The 8162-nt window shown below is 37.2% G+C and overlaps 1 protein-coding gene and 2 non-coding genes across 3 annotated transcripts in view; all 3 read left to right on the top strand.

Moving 5' to 3' along the window:
• The window catches only part of LOC118740495, a 139165-nt gene that overhangs the window by 14029 nt on the left and 116974 nt on the right, over positions 1 to 8162 (top strand). The gene's annotated exons all lie outside the window — the stretch shown is intronic.
• Positions 1001 to 1071, top strand: Trnag-gcc. The gene has a single exon. It is a non-coding gene; the product is annotated as a tRNA-Gly (tRNA).
• On the top strand, positions 6061 to 6131 carry Trnag-ccc. The gene has a single exon. It is a non-coding gene; the product is annotated as a tRNA-Gly (tRNA).

The following is an 8162-nucleotide window of genomic DNA, read 5'->3' as shown; positions in this document are numbered from 1 at the left end:
ACTGGGACGATTTGCTTTATTTTTTTCTCAGTGTATGTATGTATGTATGTATGTATGTACGTAATAACTCAGTAATGCATATGCACTGTTATACCATTTGTACGTAAAAATCAAAATTCAACAGACTTCTACATGTGAAGTGCTATGCGTTGGGTAACCGCTTACACGCAAAGCTCATTTAACAGATGCTTTCGACGCTTTCGTTGTTTTTATACTTTGGTATTATTCACTGATAAATATGTACCCTGCAGCAATTCAGACTCACCCTAGGTTAGCCCTCAGATAGTCCCTATTGTTACCAGTACTAGTCCCGCAGAATTCCCCTGCCAATGGTTTCAACTGCCATTTTTAGCATTTGCGTGTCATTGGAAAAGGACTGGTCCAATCAACAATGACCGTAAGATAGTCCTGGACTAGTCCAATTTTGGAGATTTTTTTCGTTGGAATAAGATTGCGTTCTGCACTTCAAAGATGCGTTTTCATAATTCGGAAACACAAAAAAAAAAAAAAAATTTATTATTTTATAACTATGTTGTTTCTGACGGCATTTGAACCCGGACCCTCCTGAAAGCTACCAAATAGTGGCAAGCATAGCAAGCGACTGGGACATTTACAGGGTGGTGTTCTTTAATTATTTTTTTAAACTGAATTGCAAGACAACACCACCCTGTCACTGCCAAACTGTACTTTTTGTCTATCTCTAGGCCGGTTCCTTGGGGACTGGTCGAAGGCTGACATTTTCGATGCAAGCAAATGCCCAATTCTGGCCAGTCAAATTTTATCCAGTGAAGTACTAGTCCTTAACGCCACCTTATTGCTGCAGGGTATGCGCGAACAAGTCGCCGACAATGACGACATTAACAGTGGTATGTATGCACATAAATATAAATCTAAGCAAAAGAAAAGATCAACAACATTGAGAGACAAAAAAAAAACAAATGGAGAGTAATAATGTAGAAAACATTAGGGAAATTTGAGTTCGGAGTATCGAGCGCCACGAGCATCGGTGGTTCAGTGGTAGAATGCTCGCCTGCCACGCGGGCGGCCTGGGTTCGATTCCCGGCCGATGCAAATATTTATTTTTTATTTTTTATTGATGTTTTTAATAGCATGAGCATGCCCTATCCCGGAAAACTTTCCAAGAACGCCCCACTTCAGAATTTGATTGCAGAACACCCTATCTCAGAATTACGTTCAAAAACGCCCTATCTGAAATGAAAATACATTGAAAATGTCTTAGACAGGGCGTTTTTGACACAAGTTCTGAGATAGGTTCGGTAAAATTTTTTAAAATAGGACGTTCTTCAATCAATTTCTGAAATAGGGCGTTTTCCAACTGGCTGTCGAGATAGGTAGATTTTCCACTCAGCCATCGATGTATTGTTTGTATAATTTATTTACATATAAATATCTGGCGTATGTGTATATGTATATTTGTATATATATGTATGCACCAGTGCCAAGTTAATGTTTCTTGGCGCCCTGAATAATTTTTATTTTTGGAAAATTTCACATGAAAAATCAATTGCACTTTTTGTTTCGTTTCAAACGTTTACTTCAAATATAATGATGAGTCGTGGCATTTATAAATGTCAATACTTAGTTCCAGTCAATACAATTTTTCCCAAAGATATCAAGCTTTATTACATTTTACGAAATTAATTAGGGATGGGCACCGTTTCCAAAAAATCGGGGTTTTAAATAGTCACGGTTGGTTTTTTATTCAGGTTTTATTTATTTATTTATTTATTTATTATAATCAAACACACAACCATGAGTTATTTTACAGTGTTTGAACTTAATTTAATTATAAAAGCTTAAAAACTAACATTAAGGGAAACCGTAGGTTGTAAAAATGTGTAAGGAGGAGAAGAAGAACAAAGAAGTATTAGAAAAAAGAAAAATATATGTGTACGTGCATCTTAGCAATTTAGAGGGCAAAAATTATGTAAGAGCTCATTTTTAAAGTGCGATGTACTTCGGATAGTTTTGATCTTATATGGCAGAGCGTTCCAAAGACGAACAGCAAAAACAAAGAACTGACGTTCAGATACAAGGCAACTGTATGTCATACTAAGCAGGTTAAGTGATCGGGCCGATCTCGTGAATTGAATTCGTTCAACAAGGTATTTGGGCTCATGAGAGTTAATTACCTTGTGAAGCAGCATTAGGCATTTTACTTTTAATAAATCGTCGAACTTTATAGAAAATATTTTTAAGGCAAAAACAGATATATGATCACGACGTTTTACACAATACACGTATCTGGCGATGTTGTTGTAGAGGATATTAAGTTTGCCACGACACAGACTATCACAATTGGCATACAGTTCACATCCATACAATAAGGTTGGTAACAGAAATGTTTTAGCTAAAAGCAGTCGAATTTTCTCTGGGGTAAAGTGCTGAATAGTCCATAATGAACGGAGCATGCCATAAACCTTGCCTATTGCACTATAAATGTGGGTATTCCACGATAGGGTTCTATTGAAAATTATCCCTAGGTTTCTTGCAGTGTCAACAAATTTTATAACAGAGTTGTTCAATTTCACTTCACTGTAGCCCTCAAGTTTGAAAGTCTTCTTGTAAATAACGATGCACTGTGATTTACTTGGATTTAAAAGTAACCCATTGTCACAGGCCCACTTGCTAACGTGATCTAAGTCAGTGTTGAGGTTACTAATACAATTATTAACGGATACAAAAGGGCAACTGACATATAGTTGAACATCATCTGCATATACATGAATATCACAATATTTTAACACACTTTGTAGATCGTTTACATATAACACAAACAATAGAGGACCGAGAGTCGAGCCTTGGGGAACGCCTTTAGTTACGGGTAAGCAGTTAGATATAATGTCACCGGCCCAAACAGCTTGTGAGCGATCATTGAGGTATGATTTTATTAAATTTAATGCTGTCGACGAGAAGTTAAACAAGTTGCTAAGTTTCAAGGCTAGAAGATCGTGATTAACAGTGTCGAAAGCTTTGGAATGATCCAGAAGTGTTAATAAAGTCACGCGATCGTTGTCAATGTTTAGTCTGATGTCGTCTGATACCCTAATTAGCGCCGTTATACAGCTTCGGTTGGATCTAAAACCAGATTGGTACCTATTCACCAGCAGGTTTCGACTCAGAAAAGAATTTATCTGAGTATGCATAATGCGCTCAAGTACCTTGGATAAAAAGGGTAGTATTGCGATGGGTCTAAAATCCCCATTAGATTTCTTAATTGGAATGATTTTTGCCGACTTCCAACAGTGAGGAAAAACAGACGTGGTCAAAATGCTGTTGAAGACATAAGTTACGTACGGTAAAATTTTAGGCAATAAGCATTTAAAAAATTTCGGATGAATTCCGTCTATACCAATCGCATTAGATTTCACACTGAGGACGGACTCGACAACGGCACAATCATCAATATTGGAGAAGGTAAAACCAGGTATTGTTCCATTCATACATACACTGTACTTTTCACGACATATATTACTGCTACAGGCGGATAATTGTACAAATTTCTCATTCAGCTCATCTACGTTTATATTCTCTGAAACATGATTACTTTTGTTGCCAATCCCTATTTCACGAATATATTTCCATGTTTTTTTAGAACTTATTGCTGTGCTAAACTGATGCTCATAGTATTTCAGTTTTTGCAATTTAATGGCTCTGGTGGCTTCTCTTCTATGACCCTTGAAGACATTATATGTTGCTGCACATTTCAGGTGTTTCCACTTTCTATATGCCTTGTTGCGCTTCTGAATAAGACCCTTTATATAGTTGTTGAACCAAGGCCGTTTGCGAATATTGCCTGATTTTGTTACAAGCGGCACATACTGTTCATATAGGGAACTTATATTGGTTTGAAGAAAATTCACCTGCTCGTTTGTGGATACCAAAGTGTAAACATACTCCCAGGGTATGGCATCAACAGCTTCTTCGAGTTGCTCATAATTAATATGCATAAAATCTCGATATGAATAAGAAACCGTATTACAAGCTAACTTAAAATCCTGTGTTAGAAAAATGAGGTCATGCTTAGAGAAATTTGGGACGGAGAGCTGGTCATAGATTAGAACTTTCGACCTATCATTTACAAAAAATATGCCCAAGAGCGTGCTGCTTGTTTGGGTGTAATGTGTAGGGGTTGACGTGTTTACTGGGAAAAGACCCAGATTTTGCATTGCAAGTGAAAATTTGTTTTCAGTCAGCAAATCACTGTTAAAATCTCCAGCTATTACAATATCACTAAAGGTGAGGCTAAGATTTTCAATAAAATCTATAAAATTATCATAACCAATGTGTTTGTGAGGTCTATAAACACATCCTATGAGTATCTTTGAATGATTACACATGATTTCAACAAAGAGGTATTCAATTGAACTATAAGGCTCTGATGTACATTTAATTCTACAGGACAAACTAGATTTGACGAACACGGCAACACCGCCACCGTGCCCAAGTCTATCTAAACGACAAAGTTTATATCCATCAACACAAAACAAATTGTCACTATGCCACGCAGAGAACCAAGACTCGGAAACACATACAACATCAATGTCAGACGATTCAAAAATGTATCTGAACTCATCTATTTTAGCTGGTAAGCTCTGGGCGTTAAGATGACATATTTTTAACCCGTTTCTTTGTCTACCAAGTATGCGCATCATATTAAACGTGCTGTCATAGTCTTTAGAACGAAAGCGGCTGTTAATATTCAAAACAACAAAAGTATCGAAGACATTGCACTTTGATGTCAAGCAAAAAGCCACATAAAATGCCAAACAAATTGCAGCACTTGAAAAAAAGAAAGAGTAAGAGAGCGAAAGAAGTTAACAAACAAAAAGTTAGAAATAAAGAAAAATATGTGCAGCGCAGGTATAGAAACATAAGGGAAGGAGAAGCGTAAATTAACATTATATTAAATTCTAAACTAAATACTAGTTAAGAGAAAAATATGTTGACAAAAACGCGCGAGTGTTCTTTTTGTTAGTGTATTGAATGATTTTATGTTATGCTTAAAAGAGTATTCACGTCAGCGGTACTGCACACTAATTGGCGCTCTTCGTTTGGTTTTCGCCTGATATAAACTTTGCCCCTGATTGAGAACGCAGACGTTAGTAGCTTTTTTCTCCGGAGTTCTGAGGCGTACGATATCACCTCACGCAACACTTTTGGCAAACTCTCATGCACATATACACTCCCATATCCGGGCTGATCGATGTCAGAGAGTGTGAGAGATCTTTTACGGGACTTGCACAGGGCAGCAATTGATTTAAAGAGCTGTGTCCGGTCATGTGAAGAGCACAGTTTAACGATGATTGGTGCGTGGCTGTTATTATTTTGCGTTTTGCCTTTCGCACTTCGCAATCTAAACGCCTCACGCAGTGCCGGAGTTTTGTGGTGCGCTGCACTGCATAGCTTACCGTTAAACCGTTAAAAACCTGAAATTTTTGGTTTATCGCAAAATTAAATGAAGCTTGATATTTTTTGGGAAAACTTGTAGTTTACTGTATAAAAACTTCAAACTGATTGACCCATAAATGGCTAAGAAAAATCAGGTTTTTTGGCTTTTTACACATGAAGGAATCTGAGAAAGTTTTGTCGAAACCAACTGCAAATGTGTTTTTGTAGTAGCTTGAGAACCCGTGCGGCCCGGGTTCGATTCCCGGCAGATGCAATATAATTTTTTTTTATAAAAAAATTACGTAAATAAAAGTTTGTTTGCAAGAAGTAAGCTCGATCTTCACTTCTTAAAACGCTATACGACGAAAAGTTATCTCTAGTGATTTACGCACATACTTATATACATACATACTCGTATTTGGTTACTTTATTTCAAAAGCTTCTAAATCGAAGTCCGCTCTTCAACAGTTCAACTGATTATATGAATTTCAATAGAGCACGATTGCGATAAGGCACAAAGTGAGCAATTTATCACTTAGTATTTGTATTATAAAAGCTTAGACAATTCGTTTGCTTATTTTGCTTTGCTTGTTTTGTTGTGATTGACACTATACAATTTTATGATAATTTTGAAAAACTTTATCACCTGCATCGGTGGTCCAATGGTAGAATGTTCGCCTCCCACGCGGACGGCCCGGGTTCGATTCCCGGTCGATGCAATGCGACATCGATTTTCATTGATTGATGGCTTATGATTCATTTTAGTATAACGCGATCGCTTAAAAAGCTGTAAAACATTTAGAAGAGATCAAACTAAGGCTTAGTTTCAGTAAGATTTAAATTTAAATTGAGTAAATTAAAAATCGAGGTTGAGATCAGACAAAAACAGTTGTATGTGAAGTATTTATGGAATCCATTTTTTTTTATTTAAACGGCGCGCATTAAGCCGATTTATAGAGGGCCGATCCTCAAAACTAATTTTTCGGACGTTGGTGTACAGGATAAAATTATATCCACAGAATCGAAACAAATACCACGTCTCGTGTATAAATATTGGGTTTCTATCTGCTGCTAGTTGCCGCGTAGAGCAGCTCAAAATTGAGTGTTCAATCAAATTTTTATTTCCCGATATCGAAAGCGAGTTCATGTGATATACATTGTTTACAAAAAGTATCCTCTGTTTGGCAATTCAGCTCCCGTTTCCATGCGAGCAAAATTTGAGAAGGTAAATCCCCAGCAAAGGGTTGTGCAGTGTTTTTGGGATCCGCCACGTAAAAAAAAACAACAATAAAATGAACAAAAGAGTTGCGGATCAGACCGCCTTATTTTGGTGACGACCACGGTGAACGCAAAAAGGGCTACGATTTCAGCGTATGGTTGGAAATGTCCGGAACTTTGATGGAGAAGTTGCCTTTGCCTGCTCTCAGAGAGAACTATTCGACAAAAACCGACATATGCGAGCAATGGCAACATATTTCGCTTTCACTTCGTATGGACGCCGAATAGGTAGGCGGGTTTCAGCGAGCTACTGAGGAGAAAAAGAGATCGCCCACAGAACCACGCTGCGATCTGGAGAAACACTAGATGTGTGGGAGCGGTGAATGGTAGCAGCACTGAAAGTAGGGGAGAAGATAAACCCGAGCTCTTAGGAGATAATGACGGTGTCGATGTCCCACCGCCTGACTATAACGAGGTACAAATATCAAAAATAATAAAACTGTTGAGCTGCCGGCATTTTAGGTTTCTCTGTGTGGGATCAGCCTTAAAGGGTGTATAAAGCTTTTTCGAGCGTGTTCTGTGAAAGGCTAAAGCCCACTGTCAACGAACTGATTGGGCCATATCAGTGTGGCTTTAAACCTGGCAAATCCACCATAGACCACGTATTCACTATGCACCAAATATTTGTCGATTTAAAAGCCGCTTTAGACAGGAGGAAAATAAGTTACCTTTGTGCCAAAGTGATGTTGAGAAGCACCACCAGTTCGGTCAGAGTGGCTGTTTGATACCAAACTAGGTTTCAGACAGAGACTCTTTCGATCCGAAAACTCAACTAATAACAAATGTTCACCAACAATTTGATGGTTTGATTGAAGCGAGCGTTAATCGATCAGTCGGTAGATGAAGCGGCTCTCTCGTACAAGCTCGGGTTAATATGACTTTTATGTAAGTGTAACTTTCGTCACCTGAAAGAAATTTAAAAGGTTGAAGTCTAATCTGACTGAATGAAGTAATGGAAAATCCTTTGTAGCTAGGCGAAATCCAATGAGTTCACGAGAATGATTGCCACTAAAACGTGTGCACGTGAGCAAATCGCCCAGGAACATTGAATAATAAATTTATTTTTCAACAGCTACATAGGTACATACATATACATACTTATAATTACGTAGATATTGATAAGAAATTGGTTTGGTTTTCCGCTTAAAAAGTGCATTGGAAAAGTAAACAACAAAATTGAAGTAGACGATTTTAAAGTGAAATTTTCAAGATAAGTGAACACCTACTTATCTACTCGTAATTTACAAGTGTTTACATAAACAAAAACACTGTTTTCATATAATAAGATTTTTTTTTGTTGCTTTGATTACCTTTTAAAAAAACTTTCATATAAGCTCTTTTCCTAACAAGAACCATATAATATAAATTTCCAACTTTGTGCAAAAAACTATAAAAATTAATTCTGCAATGTTTCACCAAAATATCAAACTTTTTAATTGGAATCTCTAGGAAAAATATGGTTTGCAGTTTTG

The sequence above is a fragment of the Rhagoletis pomonella genome, unplaced genomic scaffold (assembly GCF_013731165.1).
Source record: "Rhagoletis pomonella isolate Grant_MI unplaced genomic scaffold, Rhpom_1.0 Rhpom_scaffold_00006, whole genome shotgun sequence".
NCBI classification, from domain to species: domain Eukaryota; kingdom Metazoa; phylum Arthropoda; class Insecta; order Diptera; family Tephritidae; genus Rhagoletis; species Rhagoletis pomonella.
The sequence above is the reverse complement of the archived record's forward strand: the minus strand, read 5'-3'. Positions and strand labels throughout refer to the sequence as shown.